General features: G+C 41.2%; 1 pseudogene; it reads right to left on the reverse strand.

The window, feature by feature from the left end:
• Positions 1 to 11,013: 11,013 nt before the first annotated feature.
• On the reverse strand, positions 11,014 to 11,132 carry LOC133364637 (5S ribosomal RNA; annotated as a pseudogene).
• Between the last annotated feature and the right edge of the window lie 9,682 nt (positions 11,133 to 20,814).

Consider the following 20,814-nt stretch of genomic DNA (forward strand, 5'->3'; position numbering starts at 1 on the left):
AACCTGCCTGCCTGCTCATCCTTCTAACTGTTGATGAGCAACTTCAAGACTTCTGCTCTCCCTTACGATTTTTTAAAATCTTTAAACCAGACTTAAACAAGACACCCCTGAAGGCCTCTGACAGACCTTTCAATAACATTTTCCTCTGTAGAGTGTAGCCTACTGCAGAGGACATGCAGAGGGCTGGACTGCAATCTGAACTGGGACTTACTGAGTAATCATGCCAGAAAATTGTATACAGCACTTCTGCTTTCAAATATAGGGTGCAATCCTGCCAAAGTTAAATCCCACCAGCTCCATGGTAGAACAAAGTCTGTACTTTATCCTCCTCAGATGAAATCAATGGGCCCAGCCCAGTGTATATTTACTCAGAAGTAAGTTTCAATGAGTTTAATTAGACTTCTTTCCAGTGAAATGCAAACATATACCTGGTCCCAAGATAAGAAGGGGGGGGATGTAGGATTGGGAAGAAATGAGGTGCTTTAAGATTCATGTTGTTTTTTATCCACATTACTTTGATTATTAAGCAGAGGAAATTGTTCTCTTCATCCATAAATGTTACATAGATTTTCGCAAAGTGATATAATACCATTTATGTTGTGATTTTTTAAAAGTAAAATTAGGTGCTTGGAAAGCTTTAAAGTAATTCTAGTTCAATTTAGTGCTGCTTTCTGGACCATTACAAATAGATGAGCACCTGCTTTTCTCTCCACCCCACTTCCCAGCCCTTTATTTGCACCAAATTATACAAAATGCAGTCACCATGTAGAAATCAAACATCTCAGAAATGATTCTTTTGGCTACATAATCAGGCAAGCAATTATTGCATTATCTTCAAATTATGGTTATACATTATTAATTTGTATTCTGTAGAGGGGAGGGGGCATGTTTCTGTAAAAGCATCTTTTCTGGCATGTATGATAACCCAGCCACAAATGTGCAAGAAATGGTGCCATATTTGGTTTTAAAATTCCATCAGATTTGATGGAAAGGGAGGGAGGAAGAACAGATCTGGATAGTCATCATGCGCAGATCTTTTCCAACTGGCCATTTTACCATGCTAGAGCTGCACAGTCATTGCAGAGGCTCCAAGCAAAGGTCCAGAGCATTGTGTTTGCTGTGCTGAAAACAACAGCACCCCACAACAATGCCGCACAACATCATCCACATGACTTTATTGCTGGGGAAATACAGTTCCCTGCACCAAGCTGATACTCCCTTTTAGCCGTGCTGTCCAGTATGCAGAGCTTATTTGGGATTCCAAATGGTGCAGGGAGCCTCCACAAGTACAGGTGGCTCTCTTTTTCGGAGGCTTGCCCTTCAAATTGTGGAGGACTCAAGAAAGATAGAAAAGAAAGTGACTCACTGAATGCCCAACTAAGGCTGAGGACCCAGCGGTGGCTCATGAGAGGGGGCAAAGGCAGTGGTGTCCTCCCAGTGGCAATGGCACTGTGCTACTCAAAATGGGGTGAGGTGGTGATGAGGTTAGGGAAGCCCTGGGTTAGTGGTGACCCTGAGTGGCCACTACCACCCATCTCCATCCAACCTGCCACCAGAAGAATGCCATTACCTCTGCGCCCCCTCCCACCGAGCCACTGCTGCTAGTGACATAAGGCAACTTCAAGTAGTTAATTTTATGCTTATTGTGTTATATCAGTTCAGTGGTAGTGCCAGGCCAGCCCTGCCAAGGTCACCCTTAGATCTGAAACCGAAATGTCTTCAGGGCAATGCAGTCATCTGAGGTTCAAATAGAGGACCTTCTCATATTTACCAGATAGGCTTCCAATCTGGTTAGCCCTCTGTGTTTTTGACAAGCCTGCTGCTGTGGCTTCCACTCCCCTTCTTTCCAGTCCTGTTACTGACCCTCTGGCTCCATTTTGCAACAATCAGGACTCTCATTTTGCCCCACACCACATGCAAGGGGGTGACCAGCCTGCGGAAAGCCACAGTTGTATCCTCTGTGCTGAACTATGTTTTGGAGTGTGTCTGGATGAGAGGGTGAATTGCATGGAGAGTGGAAGTCTCTCAGTAAGGAGGAGGGGGAGTCTACCAGAGGGCAGAGTGTTGGGGAAAGTGCAGCTTGGATAAGTCAAGTTAAAGCAGTCAGCGGCTCTCTGGAACAAGGGTGGAGAGTAGATGGGGTCCTTGGGTTAAGGGAGGGCCAGTGTGGCATAGTGGTTAGAGTGTTGGACTACGACCTGAGAGACCAGGGTTTGAATCCCCACACAGCCATGAAGCTCACTGGGTGACCTTGGGCCAGTCACTGCCTCTCAGCCTCAGACGAAGGCAATGGTAAAACCACCTCTGAATACCGTTTACCATGAAAACCCTATTCACAGGGTCGCCATAAGTCGGGATCGACTTGAGGGCAGTCCATTTCCATTTTAAGAGATGAGATCTCTGAAGGTTTCTTTGTAAAAAGACGTTCATGGCATAAATAGCACTGCATTCACCAACAGGCATAGTTTGATATTTGCTTTCCATTCTCTCATGAATAAAAAGTGTTAAATTGTTAATCCTGGTTTATCTTCCCTGAAATCAATGTTTTCATGGCCTGAACATGTAATATTTTAAGGGTTCTCAGGTCCATGTCAGGTTTAAAGATAAGGAACCATTAGAATGGGCCTTGAAGTTGTCCATCAACAGCAGGCACCTGGACTAAGCAGCCACACAGGCCACTTTCTCTCCCAAAGTCTTCCTTACTGTGGTGAGATTATTCTATTGCTATTTAAATTATAGTCATTATGTCAAAATATGTATCGATACACATATGTTTGCATATGCAGATTTTATGCAAATCTGTTTTGTGGTGATGCATTTCCTCTTCTCTGGTAATGCTTAAGTAGCCACCCTTCTCTGGATGATAACCTGGCTCTCTAACGACTCAGTGGATTTATGAATGAGCAGGGATAAGGCCTCCCACTGTCCATTACATCGTAATGAGAGAGCAGTTTTCACCACACACTGATAAGGGAAGAAGGTCGCGGTGTAACTGTTATTCTACTGAACCCAGATGGAGTTCTACTGCTGATTTAATGAGAAAGAGGCCCTTGCTGGAAGGAAGGGTGGTGGTTGTTTTACAGGCCCATGATAACACTACTTGAAGTATCTTGCCCATGAATGCTACCTTTCATGGAATACAAATCTGTATACTCCAAAAATCTCCTTAAGCTACTTTGGCTAAAAGTCTCGTTGAACTTGAAATGTCATGTTACTTGACCAGCATAAAGAGGTTCATTCATTGAATAATGTTTCTTGGAAGTGTGTTCTGTAGCCCGCATAAATCCAACAGGCAATCCCTGGCTGAATGTCAGTCTGTTTGAAAAGACCTGGGGATATATCACATAGTTTCACACATTTAAAAAAGTGTAAAACCTTACTCTCTAACTGTGAAGTTTCATCCTCCATGCATTTTCCACCAATACAGAAATAAATTGCTCGGGGTTGGGGGTTTTCCAGTCCCTTCACCATTGTCTTTTTAAAGGTTTTTATTTGCAAGTTTGTTTTAAATTGACGAATTTCACCAGAAGAGGATTGTGAATGGAGAAAATGGTATACTCAAGGTATTGAGGTCTACATGCCACCCCCCTCCAATCATGGGGGAAGCTCATCACACCACAATAGCTGTTTTATGGTAGCTCTGTTCATGTGAACGCTTGAAACATGGTGAGATTGGGAGCATGCATGCAAGCCCTACTTCCAATGTCCCTGGAGTGTGGACTCTTATTCAGACCTTTGTATGTTTAGCATGAAGGTCGGAAGGGGATTTTTAGGAGTATTTGGTTCAACACACTTAGAATACTGTCTTATCAGAGTTCTGGATCGTGGGGAGGTTTCTAAGTACATAGTAAAGAAGTGGTTAACATTTCTGGGCGGACTTCTGTTTGTTGGACAAGCTGGGGAAGGTGAACGCACAATACTGTTTTTAGTGGGGGTGTCATGAGCCCTGAATTTAGCAGTGATGTGGACACAGAGATGGCAGGAGCATCAGATGGGGAGCCAGGTAAGGTTCAGGGCCCAGAGCTGACTGCTAAACATAGGGAGACCAGTGCACCTGAGACTGTTGAAGAGGACCCCCCCGACAAACCTCTCATGTCCGATAGGGTCAGAGCCAAGACCTTCACAGGCACCTTCCCCTATGCTTGAAGAACCAGGTGCCTCTCACCACACACCACCAGTCAGACAGTGCAGGGAGTGCACCAGGATGGAAGCTATGGAATAGTGCTCACCTTCAGGTCAGAGGGTTGGCTCTTTAAGGCTCTCAAGTTCTCTGCAAGGTGGTGGAGTCTGGAGGAGATAGCCTGGAGATAGAGGCTTAAGAGGCCTCAGTCTGCTCCCAACCTTCATTGGAGCAAGTTGCTCACTTGGAGCTATGCATGGTCCAGTAACCCTTGCCTTGCTGCTTTCTTCATAGTATTTAGCACTGGACCAGAACACAGCAGGGGGCACCTGTACTTTAACACAGGATTGTTACATATCTCATATAGATTTTCTCTGTATTTGTACATAATGGGAGCGGGTCTGGTTTTCCTGGAACTTTCAGGCTGGAAGCTCTGTAGAATGAAGTTCCCCCAGTTTTCTAGCATATTGAGTCTTTGCCATGAACATATGCATACATAAACAGGAGGAGGAAGATAGGGATTTAAATAAAGTGGAATATGAACTTTGGATCATAAAAAAATCATGTGAACTGTAATAGGTGGAACCTGCACTAGCATTCTGGACAATAATTCATCCTGGAATTTTCCATTTGGAGGAGGGCCAATTTCCATGGAAATTCTGCTTTGAAGAAGTAGACCAATGACAATGAGACTGAAGAAACAAATAACTATAACAAAATGGACAGGAGATGTGCTAGAACAGCCTATTCCAACTAGTGAGCCACCAGATGTTGTTGGACCACAACTCCCATCAGCCTCAGCCAGCATTGCCAATGGTCAGGAAAGATGGGAATTGTGGTCCAACAACATCTGGTGGCCCACTAGTTGGGAAAGGCTGTGCTAGAAGGAAAATACAGAGACGCTACTTCAGAGAAGCCATGAAGCAGCATTGAGGGCAGATTCACCTGCTTATGTGGCCTACTGTGGAGAAACAAATGTGAGTGTCTCCCTCTGCCATGCACCTAATGTAAACTTGTGAGACAAATATTCTGGGCAAAGACCCATAAAACAAGGGGGAAGATTGTGCCTCCACGTAGACTGCCGTTGCCACATGTTGTGTAAAGAGTGCAATAGAGGGAGCATATGACCACTCTCCCACCATGGGAAGAAGATTATCAGGCTGGGTTATCATATGAACCAACACTGTGTATTTGTGAAAGCAAATTTCTGTCTTTAATCACTTACTCTGTGGTAAGCCTGTTGATATATGTGGTTGAGTGTCACTGAGTAAGTGGTCTAATGACCACATAATTCAGTTTAAGAATATGAATTCCACAACTGAAAAACTAAGGCAACAAGATATAAATATATACTGCATAGGTTTTGATCCTTAAATAACGTCATCTAATCATGTCTAATCTTCAAAGGACATCATTCATGCACAAGAATTATCACACAAATAATGTTTTCTGGCTTAGCTGTATTTCCTGTCCTAGTGCATGTCACGTTTGAAATGTGACCTGCATAGGAACCTTAACTCTAGAAAAATAATGTGAGGTGTTGGTCAATGAATATTAAATCACTCTCTTAAGCAGTTACAGAAATCCACAAATATCCCTTTCTTCTTTGCCCTGGTTTTATTACATTAAATGTTAATTGTTTGATATGAAATAGAAAACATCACTGCGCACATTAATGTGTACATGGTTGTCCTATTTGTGGGGGTGTTGTGTGTCCCCAGTCCATTTCAATTGAGAGAGCTCCACTGAGAATCCCTATCTAAAGAGCCATAACTCTATTAAATTGCATGGGGAAGCACATGGGTGAGCAAACTCCCATTGCTGATCAGGCCTTCTGTGAACCACACCAACCGCTGGTTCAGGGATCCTCATGTGTTTTGACATCCTAGCTGCCCTCTACAAAGTTGTTCTGCTGTCACTGAACCTATTCAGCCCCCCAAGTCAGGGGCAGAGGCCAAATGCAGCCCTGTGTCAGGGAACAAGAAATCAGATTCCTCTTCATCAAGTGGTGGAGATGAGGACTCCAAACCTGAAGGGAAAAGGCATGCAGGGCCAGCCTCAGAGGTGCTGCCACCAGATGAACCTGTGGGGCAGAGCTTGGAAGATTACTTTTAAAAAGTAATAAATTACTCTTACAATTACATGGCCCCAAAAGGTAGTAATTACCATTACAATTACAATTGCTCTGAAAGTAACTGATTACTTTACTTTTCTCAAAAGTAATCACTACAACTACATTTCAGTTACTTTTTTAAAAAATTGCCTGCAAGGTGCTGGCCTTGGCTGCTGCACATCTAAGTAGCCTAAAACAACATTAAAAATAAACAAACACATACAGAGGTAGTAGAATAATTCTTTTTATCCATAAATTAGCAATGGTGGTTTCTCCGCTGGTAAGGGAGGTGGGAAGGGAGGCAGAGGCCACTACTCAGATCTTTGCACGTCAAACCAAGTGCAACCCCCCCACACTCAGCCAGCAAGCATAATCTCTCTCACTTAACCACCTCCCAGACCCTGCCCTGCCACCAACTAAGGGACACCCACCCAAGCAAACATTTTCCCCTGAGATGCAAAAAAGTTAAAATACTGCAAATGCAGCACAGTAGCCAGAGAGGGTGGTGGAGGCTACTTTATGTGCCAAGTGAAAACACAGTACACACACACACATTGTCCATCTTTCACCTCCATAGTTCTTTATCTCCATTCTGCTGCTGCCTCCTTCTCCTCCTTTATCCATGTTCTTGCCCTCCAGCTCCTTTTCCCCTCCACTCCATTCTTCACCAGCACCATCCATTTTTTTAAACAATTGTTTTCGCCGCTCCACCCCGTCTCATTCTCCACCTCCTCCCTCGTCACCTCCTACCCACCCACAGAGCATGAGGGAAGAGCAGTGCTGCACAGAAGCCCAGTTTCAGGCACATGATTACTTCCAAGCTCTGCTGTGGAGCCAATGCTGTGGAGCCCCAAGGATATGTCACTGACTCCACTGTAGAAGGCAGACCTGAGCCTTCCCTGCTCTGTTGCAGTAGAAAGTTACTAGAGAAGGTGGTGTCCCTTTAAGTAGAACAGCATCTTGCAGTACAGGTGATGCTAACAATCAGGTGCCACGGGGACTACTGCTATAAAAGGGCTCAGTTTCACCTTGCTTCTTGCTGGCGCAATGTCAGAGCTCTGTGTTTCCCAGAGGCTGCCATGCATCCTGCATTCCCTTGTGTCCTGTCTGTATTTTGTCCCACCTTGCCTTGTGTCCATGAGCTTCACTGTCCTACACCCCAGCTGAGCCATGTTTCCACAGAGAGAGCAAGAGCGAGCGAGAGAGCGAGAGCGAGAGAGCGAGCGAGCAAGACACTCTCCCAGACTCTCTTGTCTGGCCCTAGGGACTCTCCTCAGGCCACATCCTTCACTGGGCCTGCTCCAGTTTGTGCGTGTGGCTGGAATGTCTCTAGCTTGCCTGGATGGAGAAATCTGCACGTAGACACCTCTGACCTTTGCATGTCTGGACTGTAGCCTACTGTAGAAGGCTAAGAGTCACATCTGTTGCCCCCCTGCCCCCACTGGCATGTGGCCTCTGGAAAGTTGCCCATGTGGGAATATGGACTGAAAAAGGTTTCCCACCACTGACCTAGCTGGAGGTGACCCAGGCAATGCTGGCTATAGTACTGGTGCTCCTCTTTAAGCTCTGTCCCTTGCAGAGCCAGCAGTACCATCAGGGCAAACGAGGCAGCTTTTTCTCAGGCAATGGGGTAGTGGTGGTGGTGGGGCATTAGCAGGTAGCAGGGTGCTAAGAAGATGGTGTTGTGTGGACTAGCCTTCAGTGTAGGGAACCATCCTGATGACTGCATCAAAGGAAGATTCAATGGGCAATCTAGTCTCCTTCTGGACAAAGAATGGGGAGAAGGGACGTCATCTTGATCTTTGTACAAGCAAAATGCCTTGGGCTGGCCCTTGTCCACCCATCTGGCCAATCTTCTTCCACTTGCCCGCCTCTGACCCCATCTCCATTATTTATTGCTTCTTCTGCCATGGGGAGGGGAAGGCTTGTCTCCAAAAGACAGCCCTGAAAGCAACCCTCTGCCTGGCTGTCACAGGGCTTTACATTGCTGCAAATCACCAGTCTCCGAGAAGCGGCTGCTCTGAACACTTAAAAGACTTCAGAGGCAAACGGACTTTGCCATGCTGCTTGACTTTGAAGTCTAGCATTCATGAGGGAAATGGTTTTGTTACTAAATTAGAAGTCCTGATTTTTTCCCCCTTAGGGGACAAAAATGTAAAGACTCCTCCCCCCCCCCCGTGCTGGTGTGTTCTGAATGAACTTTCCTTAACAAAAAGAGGTCTTATCTGCTACTCATGACTTCTAGCAGATAATTTAATTTGTATGCATTATCTGAGTAGTAGGTAAAGGAATTTCTATATCGGGAGTGGTCAGACTTCACGGTTGTTGGATGTATTTTGTGTGTTTTTTTACTGGATCCCTGAGATCCACCAACTGGAGCTAAGTGTTTAAACAGTGCAGGGGTGGGGAAGTGGCAGACCATGGGTTAGATGCAGCCTGTGCAGCTTTCCCATCTCTCCTACTCGCCTCTCCCATCTCTGCAATTAGGCCTGGGGGAAAAACTACTATTGGGAGGCTTTTTTCCAGCCTAATTGTAGCATGAGGGAATTTTGGATGGGTGGGGAGTAGGGATGGGGAGAAGTTTGATTCAGTTCTTATTTAAAACTGAATCTATCATATCTGCACATTCCGAAACAGTATGAGATCCGAAACACAGCTATCCTTCCAAGTTCACACATCTCCGAATTGTGCAATGCAGTTCTCCAACCAAACAATGGTTTCAAAAATGCATATGTTGGGGGAAAGTGTGCATAAAAATGAATGTATGACAATGTATCATATTAGGAGAAATTGCTTGCAGAAATGTGTACATTAATCAGAAACAGCATACAAAAATATTTTATTAGGAGAAATTTGCACTGAAAATGCTGAAGAATTTACATGAGAATTTTTTTTAAAAAGTTGCAAATTGCAGCAGAAATATGGAAACTGACAGATTCTTCCACTCTTCATGGGGAGGGAAGGGTTAGCCCTCCTCCTTCATGCTCTGTTACCCCTTGGGTTCAAAATCACATTGGCAATTAGGCTCGAAAACAGCCTTCTATTGGGGTAAATAGAAGGCTGTTTTCAAGCCTAATCCTGACATGGGAGGGGAGATAATTGTAGAGAGCAGTTAACCCTTCCCTTCACAACTGTAATCTCCATGAACATCACCTGCTCCAGCAGTTAGTCAAAATGCTTTTTTTGATGCCTAATTGCTTGGGGAGTGGTGGTGAGTGTGTGTGTGTGTTTATGTGCAAACATTCTGTATGATAAATGTGTGTATATATGTATGTGTGCGGTTTATGTGGTGGGTGGCTACATCCACTTTTGTCTTGGCCATGCCAATCACAGGCATACAGAGGGAATGTGGCCCTTGGGCCAAAAAATATTCCCTACACCTGGCCTAGGGACTCAGCAGGGCAGAGACAGAATTGAAGAAGGATAAATATGATCTTCCAGGATTCTGTTCTGTAAATCAGAAGGCTATTGCCCAAGCCACATGAACTGATATCACTATTGTTTTATCACAGGGCATGAGAATGAATGTATTTCAGTGGTCAGACTGCTGAAACAATTAATATTCAATCCCGAGGCTCCGTCTTGTGGTTCAGTATCATCAGGTTTCTATGGCCTTTTGAATGTTACAATGTTTACCTCAAAGTGAAATACGGCCCAACTGAAGCTACTATTCAATTTCACATTGGGGGCCTTCTGCAATGTTGCAACAATGTTGTAGGTAGTTTTCTAGGTTTTGAGTCCACAGAGAGGAAGCTAGAGGCCTTCACAAGGAAATCTAGGAGGTCTGAAGGTGTCATGAAACAGATGCTCAGGAAATGTGGCACTTGTGTGGGTTGCTTATACGGAACCTCTGAACTAATATATTGTCCTCTCCAAAAGAAGGGCGAGTTCACTAGCTGCTGGTGTGCCCAACAACAACAACTGTAACTCGGCAAAATCCCAGTTTATCTAAGGCATTGCCTGGTTTCCTTGTACTCTCATGTGACATGTGGCAATTTGGCTCTTTGTTGCATAACAAACCACTTACCTCAGAGGATCTTAGGAAAGGATAAAATAATTAACAGTACATAACTGCCACACCATGTGAAAGGCACAGTTAGAGAAGTCTGGTTATTGTAAACAGTTTTTAAATGAGGGAAAGTGCGGGGGGGTTATGAGAGAGAGATTTGTTCCTTAAATGGCCCATGACTGATTTTAAAATTTCACTTAACATTTTCACAACCAGCCTCCTCATCCCCACCCCCCAAAAATACAGCCAGAACTCTAATTATCTGAGACCAAAAATAATCAAGTCCTGGTCAATCATCTATTTTTAGCAACTGTTTGACTTAATTGGTAGTTCTACATTGCATACCCATTCATAATATATTATTCTTTGTGAATAATTTGTTATGCAATCCAAAAATGCATATTCAACATATTCCAGAAGACTGAGTATTTGCTTTCATGCTTATAAGCGCTATGCTTTTTATCCTAAAGTTCTTTTACAGAATAATTACTCAGCTGGAACAGAAGAATACTGGGTGATCTATTTGTTTAAAAGGCTGCATTTGGGCAGAGTCTACATCCAGCTGTGAAATACTTCTGGTTTGGACGTGGGGGTGGGGTGGGATTCAGTCCAGGCTGCCTAATTTGCACTTTCCAAAACAATTTTGTTGTTGTTATATGTCTTCAAGTCAATTACAACTTATGGTGACCCTATGAATCTTTTATATATATATATTGATAGGGTTTTCATGGTAAGAGGTATTCAGAGGTGGTTTACCATTCCCTTCCTCTAAACCTACAGTAGCCGGTATTCCCAGGCAGTCTCCCATCCAAGTACTAACCAGGCCTGACTCTGCTTAGCTTTCGAGATCAGACGAGATCAGGCATGTTCAGGGTAGTATGGCCATAGTCCCAAAACAATACACAAATTGAAATGCTGTCCTATGAAATCCACATTTCTCAAAATTTTGAGATGCAGATCTCCAATCAAATATTTTGCATAAACATGCATATATTAGGGGGAAATATGCATAAAATCATATAGCATTGAAAATAATTCATATATATTAGGAAAATTACTTGCAAAAATGTATATGCTAAGCAAAATTGCATACAAAAGCATGTATATTAGGAAAAAAATGCACAAAATGCCAATGAATTTTCATGAGAACATGTTTTTTTTTAGAACTGAATTTACGATTGGAAAGATGAGAAATTGGGGGAAACCAAAATTGTCAGGTTTGTCCATCTCCATTTGGACACTTTATTCATTATTAAGGGCTAATCAGTACTAAGGACTGATTTCTGTTTCTAATATAATTTAGTTCTTTTCGTTTGCCACCTAAGAATACATGCTGCCCTTTCATGATACCCAAAATCAGCTGCCTGAAGTGGTTGCTTCACGCCGTCTAATGGTAGGGCTGGCCCACATGCTTGTGACAGCAAATGACATAGAACAGGGACAGGAATTTCAGTGAGGCATTGAGACATTAGACATTGTAGCAGGTGAGAGAGCTCACTACAGCGATGCTGCTCTTGGTGGTATCATGTGCAATCTAGCACCAGCTCCAGTGAAATTGTGAGCACTAGCAAAACGGTATCCCTAACAACTGTATATCTGAGAGCTGAGACAGATTTTAAGTCTCCCCTTGATAGTAGGGATTGTTGTGGATTGCTCCGCCTGTGGCTGCCTCTGAGAGAGCTCTGTCTCAGAGGAAGCTTTTTTCAGTTTAAAACCAGTCAAAAGGAAACTTTGACTGGTGTAATGTTCTCCCAGGCAAGGGTGAACCAAAGAGATTTCCCACAGAAACTTCGTTGGGCTGTCGGTGGCTGGAATTGATCAGGAATCTCCTGGGAAAGGAAGGTATACCTAACAGCCGAGGACGGAGTCAGGACTTCCAGCAAGCTGGGCTGAAAAAAAGCGAGACGTTTATTTTTTTTAAATGATCTATAACGAGCGAGCCTCCTTCTGTCTAATCTTATCATTTGGCATAAATTACTACAGCAAAAGAGATTTGTTTAAAAGAATCAGCAACTAAAATACCTGGGTGAGTTACACTTTCTCTTTTATACAAGGAATTAAGGAGGAGGAAAGAAAATTTAAACAACTTATTTTAATTTTCTTATGGCAAAAAGCTGGCCTGAATTTGGAATTATAAAGATTAAAACGGATGAGGGGCAACTTATCCGATGAGAAACTCTAATTTAGGTGATTATTTGATTGATATATATCTGGGACTATTTTTTCTTGGACTACTTTCTTTGGACGAATCTGCTGTTCGTGTATGTTACTAATTGTTCAGTGCTGTGAACCAAATTTGTTTTGCATTCTTGGACATGAGGGAGATAAGAACTCTGCTGGCCAGAAGTCAACAGGCTTGGAATATTAACTCTTTTGTTGTTGGGGAAAAAAAAGAAATAGACTGCCTTTATGTTTGGGAACAGTGGTTAATATTAGAAATTAAAGGCTTCTTTTAAGAATGACAACCAGGAAAACAGCTAAGGCTCTGGAGTGAAGAGGTTCAACTGATGTACAGGAAGGGGCTATCTCCCCAGATATGCTTCAGAAAATAATGGATGGGATTAATGACCTGAAACAAGAAATAATACAGGACAGACAGGAGATGAAAGCTGAATTTGGCAAAATGCAACAAGAATTGAAAGATATAAAGGACCATATGAGAAAAGAAGTGGACGGGATTAAAGGTACAATTGGACAAGTAACTGAGGATGTAAAAAATACTAAAGGAAAGGTGCAAACCTTGGAGAACAGAACAGATATATTAAATTTGGAACTGGAAAAAAACTTGGACTATATGGCTGTCATGGAACTTAGAGATAAAGAACATTGTTTGAGATTTCGTGCAATTCCTGAGGAAACAGGTGAAGATATCAGAGATAAAATTGTTAACGCCTTGGTAAAATGTTTGGATTGGAATGAAGATTTGATGGAATTTGAAATAGACAAAGTTTACAGAATTAATTCCAGATATGCAACAATGAAAAAAATTCCAAGAGATGTGCTTGTCCATTTTGTAAAAAAGAGGACCAGAGATATGGTTTTACAACAACATTTTAACAATGCCCTTAAAATTGATGGCAAGGAAATACTTGTGATGAAGGAAATTCCTATTAGACTTTTATGCAAGAGAAAAGAATATGCTTTCTTTACAGAAAAACGTAAACAATGCAAAATCCAATTTAGATGGGATGTTCCTGAAGGAGTGATCTTTACATTTAGACAACAGCAGTATCGATTGAATACACTTCAAAAAGCAAGGGATTTCTTGAGAAAAGCTTCAAAAAACATGGTAGAAGACAAAATTAAACAAAGTCAACAGGAACAGGTAGAGGAAGGAAAAGAAGAGGATGGATCAATGGGAGCAACAGGTACAGACTTTTCTAAAATACACGCTTGAAGATGGATTACAAATATCTAACTTGGAATATAAATGGAGCCAATACTCCGCAGAAGAGAAAGAAAGTGTTTCACTATTTGAAAAAATTAAAATTGGATATAATTTGTTTACAAGAAACTCACATCAAGAAGAAAGATTCCAAATATTTGATTTGTAAAAATTTGGGTGAAGAATTTATTTCGGCTGGATTGAAAAAAATAAATGGTGTTGTTCTCTATATTAACCCACAATTGTCTCCTAAATTGATATTATCGGATGACAGTGGCAGATTTGTGGGGGTTGAAATTACCTTACAGGGGATAAAAATTTTGATATTTATTTATTTATTTATTTTATTTCATTTTTAAACCGCCCATAGTGAATAGCTCTCTGGGCGGTGTACAAAAGATTAAAAGTACAGAAATACAAAATATCACAATAAATAAACTGAAACAAAGAGATTTAAAATTGTAACATTAAACGCATTAAAATGCCTGGGAGCATAGCCAGGTCTTAACCTGGCGCCGAAAAGATAGAAGCATCGGCACCAGGCGTATTTCTTCGGGGAGGCTATTCCACAATTCGGGGGCCACTACAGAAAAGGCCCTAGATCGAGTAACTGTCCTCCGGGCTTCCCGATGGGTTGGTACCCGGAGGAGGGCCTTAGACGCTGAGCGAAGTGACCGGGTCGGTTCATAGCGGGAGAGGCGTTCCACAAGATACTGCGGTCCCACGCCGTGTAAGGCTTTATAGGTCAAAACCAGCACCCTGAATCTGGCTCGGAAGCAAATAGGTAGCCAGTGCAAACGGGCCAGAACAGGTGTTATATGCGCTGACCGGCTGGTCCTCGTCAGCAGTCTGGCTGCTGCGTTTTGCACTAGCTGAAGCTTCCGAACTGTCTTCAAGGGCAGCCCTACGTAGAGCGCATTACAGTAATCCAACCTAGAAGTTACCAGAGCATGAACAACTGAGGCGAGGTCATCCCTGTCCAGATAGGGGCGTAGCTGGGCTACCAACCGAAGGTGGTAGAATGCATTCCTTGCCACCGTGGCCACTTGCGCCTCCAGAGACAAGGAAGGATCGAAAAGAACCCCAAGACTACGAACCTGTTCCTTCAAGGGGAGTGTAACCCCATCTAGAACAGGGTAAGCATCCACCATCTGGGCAGGGAAGGCATTCACCAACAGTGTCTCAGTCTTGTCTGGATTGAGTCTCAGTTTATTAGCTCTCATCCAGTCCATTATCGCGGTCAGGCAGTGATTCAGCACATCCACAGACTCACCTGTAGAAGATGAAAAGGAGAAATAGAGCTGCGTGTCATCAGCGTACTGGTGGCAACGCACTCCAAAACTCCTGATGACCGCACCCAGAGGCTGCATGTAGATGTTAAAAAGCATGGGGGACAAAACCGACCCCTGAGGGACTCCACAATGGAGAGTCCAAGGAGTTGAGCAATGTTCCCCAAGTACTACCTTCTGGTGACGATCCGCCAAGTAGGAGCGGAACCACTGCCAAGCAGTGCCTCCAACTCCCAACTCCGCGAGTCTCCCCAGAAGGATACCATGGTCGATGGTATCAAACGCCGCTGAGAGATCAAGGAGAATCAACAGAGTCACACTCCCTCTGTCCCTCTCCCGACAAAGGTCATCATACAGGGCGACCAAGGCTGTTTCAGTGCCAAAACCAGGCCTAAAACCGGATTGAAACGGATCCAGATAATCGGTCTCATCCAAGAGCACCAGGAGCTGACCGGCAACCACCCGCTCCAGAACCTTGCCCAAAAAGGGGACATTCGCCACCGGTCTATAGTTGTTCAGGTCATCTGGGTCTAAGGAAGGTTTCTTTAAGAGAGGTCTTACTACTGCCTCCTTGAGGCTACTAGGGACTACTCCCTCACTCAAGGAGGCATTTATCACTTCCTTGGCCCAGCCGGTGGTAGTAGTCCTGCTAGCCTTCACTAGCCAAGATGGACAAGGATCTAGAGCAGACGTGGTCGCCCGCACCAATCCAAGTACCTTGTCCACTTCCTCAAGCTGCACCAACTGAAACTCATCCAATAATGAAAGACAAGACCGTGTTCTGGACACTTCAATGGATTCGTCTGTCATAACATCGGAGTCTAGGTCCCTACGGATGCATGCGATTTTATTTTGGAAGTGCCCTGCAATGTCGTTACAGCGAGCTTCAGATGTTTCAATAGTATCTCTAGGACCAGAATGTAAGAGTCCTCGTACAACCCTAAAAAGCTCTGCAGGGCGGCAGAGAGATGTCCTGATAGAGGCAGCGAAGTGAAACTTCTTCGCCGCCCTTACCGCTTTTATATACGACTTAGTAGAGGCACTTACCAAAGCATAACTGCATCCGTCTGGAGTTCGTCTCCATCTGCACTCCAGCCTCCTTCTCTCTTGCTTCATCACTCTCAACTCCGGGGTATACCACGGAGCTGTATGAGCTCTGCATCGAAGAGGGCGCGCGGGAGCAATCGTGTCAATAGCCCGGGCCATCTCCGTATTCCACAGTTCGACCAAGGCCTCGACAGGAGCGCCAGTACTATCAGCTGGAAAAACTCCCAGAGCCGTCTGAAAACCAATAGGATCCATAAGCCTCCGAGAGCGGACCAACTTAATAGGTCCCCCACCCTTGCAGAGGGAAAGAGTCGTTGTAAGTCTAAAACTCAGCAGGCGGTGATCTGTCCATGACAATGGAGTAGATGAAAAACACCCCACCTCCAGATCACCATTTCCATGACCAGTGGCGAAGATCAAATCAAGAGTGTGACCCGATACATGCGTTGGGCCAGTAACAAATTGAGACAGCCCCATGGTTGTCATGGAGGCCATGAAGTCCATGATAGTGGGTATCTATGCCCCCAATGAAGATAAAACAAGGTTTTACACGGGATTTATGGAAAAATTGTTAGATTTCTCATATGATCACTGGTGTGTTATGGGTGATTGGAATGGAGTAATCTCACCACAAATTGACAGACTTTCTGAGAAAAACATTAAAGAGACACAGGGTAAATTACCAAAGATTTGCTTTGAGTTGATGGAAAATTTAGAATTGGTGGATACCTGGAGATACATAAATGATAACGCAAAGGAATTCACTTATTTTTCAGAAAGACACAAAGCATTCTCGAGGATTGACATGATTTGGATGTCTAAAAATCTAGTGAAAGACATCTCCAATATGGACATATTACCAAAAACTTTCTCTGATCATAATCCTGTGATATTAACTTTTAAAAAGAAAAATCTTGGATTTAGATGGAGACTAAATGAATCTTTATTACAGAATGATAAAGTAGTACAAGAATGTAAGAAGAAATTAAAAGAGTTTTTTGAACATAATTTACATAAAGGAACAGATGAAAATATTGTTTGGGATACAAGTAAAGCATTCATGAGGGGATATTTTATTAAATGCAACTCTGAATTAAAAAAGAAGAAACAACAGAAAATGCAATTAATCTTGGAAGAAATAAAACAAAAAGAGGAAGAATTGAAAAAGAATCCAACTAAAGTTTTTATTGTAAAACAAATTAAAATGTTACAGAACCAAGTATCAATGCTGACAGTGAGAGAAATTGAAAGGAAAATAAATTTTGCTAAACAAAGGACTTTTGAATTTGCAAATAAACCAGGGAAATGGTTAGCATATAAATTAAGAAAAGAACGACAAAAAAATCTTATTTTAAAGATACAAGAAGGAGATGAGATGTTGAGGGATAATGCAAAAATTCAAAAGGTTTTTCATCAGTATTATTCAACTTTATACAAGTGTCAGGAAATTCCCTCTGAAAAAATAGAAGAGTACATATCTAAACAGAATTTGCCTAAAATTACAGATTTTCAGAGACAAGCTATTAATGGCCCTATCACGTCAAGAGAGATATCTGAAGCTATAAGTAAAATTAAATTAGGAAAGGCGCCAGGACCGGATGGGTTATCAGCAGTGTATTACCAATGTTTAGAGGAGGAACTCTTGTTACCTTTACAGTATACAATGAATTCTATTTTGCAAGATGGGAAGATTCCTGATAGTTGGAAAAATGCTAATATAACATTAATACCTAAAGAGGAGCAGGACCTAACTAAAACAAAAAATTATCGGCCGATATCTTTATTGAATAATGATTATAAAATATTTACAATGATTTTGGCAGAAAGAATGAAAATAATATTGCAACAATTTATCCAGGAAGATCAATCGGGTTTTTTACCTAAAAGACAACTACGTGATAACGTCAGGAATGTTTTGAATGTGTTGGAATATTTAGAACAACGAAATGATAAACAAGCAGCTTTGATCTTTTTAGATGCTGAGAAAGCATTTGATAATTTGAATTGGAAATTTATGTTTAAGGTCCTGGAGCAAATGGATTTTGGAGATAATTTTATTAAATGGATTAGATCGGTTTATACATCTCAGAAGACACAGATAATTGTCAATGGATTCATGTGAAATACAAAAGGGTACAAGACAGGGATGTCCGCTATCTCCCCTTTTATTTATCTTGGTCTTAGAAGTGCTGCTTAGAGATATAAGGCAAGATAAAAGGATTTCGGGATTAAAGATAAAAAAAGAAGTATATAAACTGAGAGCATTTGCTGATGACTTGATGATTGTATTAGAAAACCCTTTGGAAGGAATTAATGTATTGATGGATAAATTAAAAGAATTCAGACCGTTAGCAGGATTTAAGATTAATAATCAAAAAACAAAGATGTTGGTGAAAAATTTATCTCTAAGGAAACAAAAAGAGTTAATGGACAAAACAGATTTCACAATAGAGAAAAAGTTGAAATATCTAGGTATTATTATGACAAATAAAAATTCAAAGTTGTTTCATAATAATTATGAAAAATTATGGACAGAGATTAAGAAAGATATGTCAAGATGGGATAAACTACAGTTGTCATTAATGGGTAGAATATCTGTGATAAAAATGAATGTATTACCGAGAATGATGCTTTTGTTTCAAACAATACCTGTAATATCCTCTGATTTACCTTTTAAACAATGGCAAAAAGATATTTCTAAATTTGTATGGCAGGGGAAAAAACCAAGAGTTAAATTTAAACTATTACAAGATTCCAAAGAAAGAGGAGGATTGGGACTACCAAATCTGAGACTTTATTTTGCTGCTTGTTGTTTGGTCTGGATAAAAGAATGGATTTTACTGAGGAACAAAAGACTATTGGATTTGGAGGGCCACAACCTGAAGTGGGGATGGCATGGATATCTATGGTATGACAAAGTAAAAGTTAAAGTGGACTTTAATAATCATTTTATAAGACGTCCTTTGTTGAAAATATGGAATAGATATAAATCAAGGTTTTGTTCCAAAATACCATTATGTGTCTCAAGTCAAGAAGCGTTCTATAGAAGAGAAATGGCCAGAAAAGAGAAATGGTTAACTTATCAAGAACTATTAGAAAATGTGCATGGAGAATATATAATGAAACAGAGAGAACAACTAATAAAGGAAGGATATAGTTCTCAATGGTTTGCCTATTTACAATTGTTGGAAAGATATAAAATGGATAAGAAAATGTATGGTTTTGAAATAAGTAAATCTGATTTTGAAATATGTCTGTGTACAAATGATGAATGTATAATTGCGAAAATGTATAAACTTTTGTTAAAAATGGAAATGGAAGAACAAGTAAAAGAGTGTATGGTAAAATGGGCAAAAAATTTTGGTTATAACATACAAATGGATCAATGGGAAAATATGTGGAAAAAAGGATTGAAATTTACACTATGTTACAATCTTAAAGAAAATTTTTATAAAATGATGTATCGTTGGTACATGACTCCAGAAAAGTTGTCAAAAATGTATAGCAATGTTCCTAATGTTTGTTGGAAATGTAAACATCAAGAAGGATCATTTTATCATATGTGGTGGTTGTGTAAACAGGCGAAATCATTTTGGGCACAGATAGGTAGGATGATGCAAAAAATTCTAAAGATAAATATTCAGTTAAAGCCGGAATTTTTTTTATTGGGTTTTATGGATAAACAAGTAGAAAAGAAATATGGAAGAATAATATTATATATGATTACGGCAGCAAGATTATTATATGCACAAAAGTGGACAATGGAATCAACACCAACAACGGAAGAATGGTTATTGAAATTAATGGACTTAGTAGAGATGGATAAATTGACATGCTTACTTAGAGAAAAATCGATAGATACATTTCTTAAGGAATGGAAGCCTCTCTTAGACTTTTTGCTGAAATATCAAAATGAAATTATGATAATGGGATTTGACGATTAATTAAGATAGCCTATGGAGAAAAGTGATCTTGTATGTATTAAGGGACAGGTTTGATATATATTATATACTTATAGCTGATCTGCGACAAATCGGAAGTCAAGATTTTTATTGTACTATTATGTTTTTGTTTTTTGACTTTGTTTTGTTTTGTTTTCTGAAACGTTGAATAAAAATTATTTTTTTAAAAAAAAGATAGTAGGGATTGTTGTTTCCCTGAATCATGGTGAAAACCTGCAGAACTCGTTGCAGCAGAATGTGGGGGAGGGGGCGGAGAGAAGGGGCTTAACAGATATGGAGACAGTGATGGTGCTATCAAATCCCTTAAAAATTACATCTGTCTCCACTCTAAAAGACTAAAGTACAATTGCATTTTAGAAAACCCCTGGCATGTGTACCAAATATGCATTTAAGTTAGCTGCCAACATTATACCTTGGGGATCACTGTGTTAAGTATCACTCACTAAAGGCTCAAGGCTTTCACTTGAGAATTTGAAGGACTCATGTGTGCATTCTTAAAGCTAAGTATAAATAAGTCCAGTCACTATCCAAGAATTGCACATCCCTAGATAAACTAAGAGTAGAAAATGTTTGATGACAAGAGGGACAATGTGGTCACTGCCAAGAAAAAGGTATCTTTGGAAAAGCCTTGGCAGATAGTCATGCACAACTTCATAGAGAAGCTTGATGGCTTTAATTATAGGCATATTAGGAAAGCTTTTAAACCCCTTTGAAATCAGATGTTGACTGCCATTTCATCATTGATCTCTGGCTAATTGATTCTGACATTATGCATCATTTGTAGCTAATAAACTTTCATGTGTGATGGATGTGTGATGCTCCACTTTTTAAAAACACATATTATTCACCTCAAATCCATATTTAGTGTAATCAGTTGGAAGATCCAGAT

The sequence above is a fragment of the Rhineura floridana genome, chromosome 9 (assembly GCF_030035675.1).
Source record: "Rhineura floridana isolate rRhiFlo1 chromosome 9, rRhiFlo1.hap2, whole genome shotgun sequence".
Lineage (NCBI taxonomy): Eukaryota > Metazoa > Chordata > Lepidosauria > Squamata > Rhineuridae > Rhineura > Rhineura floridana.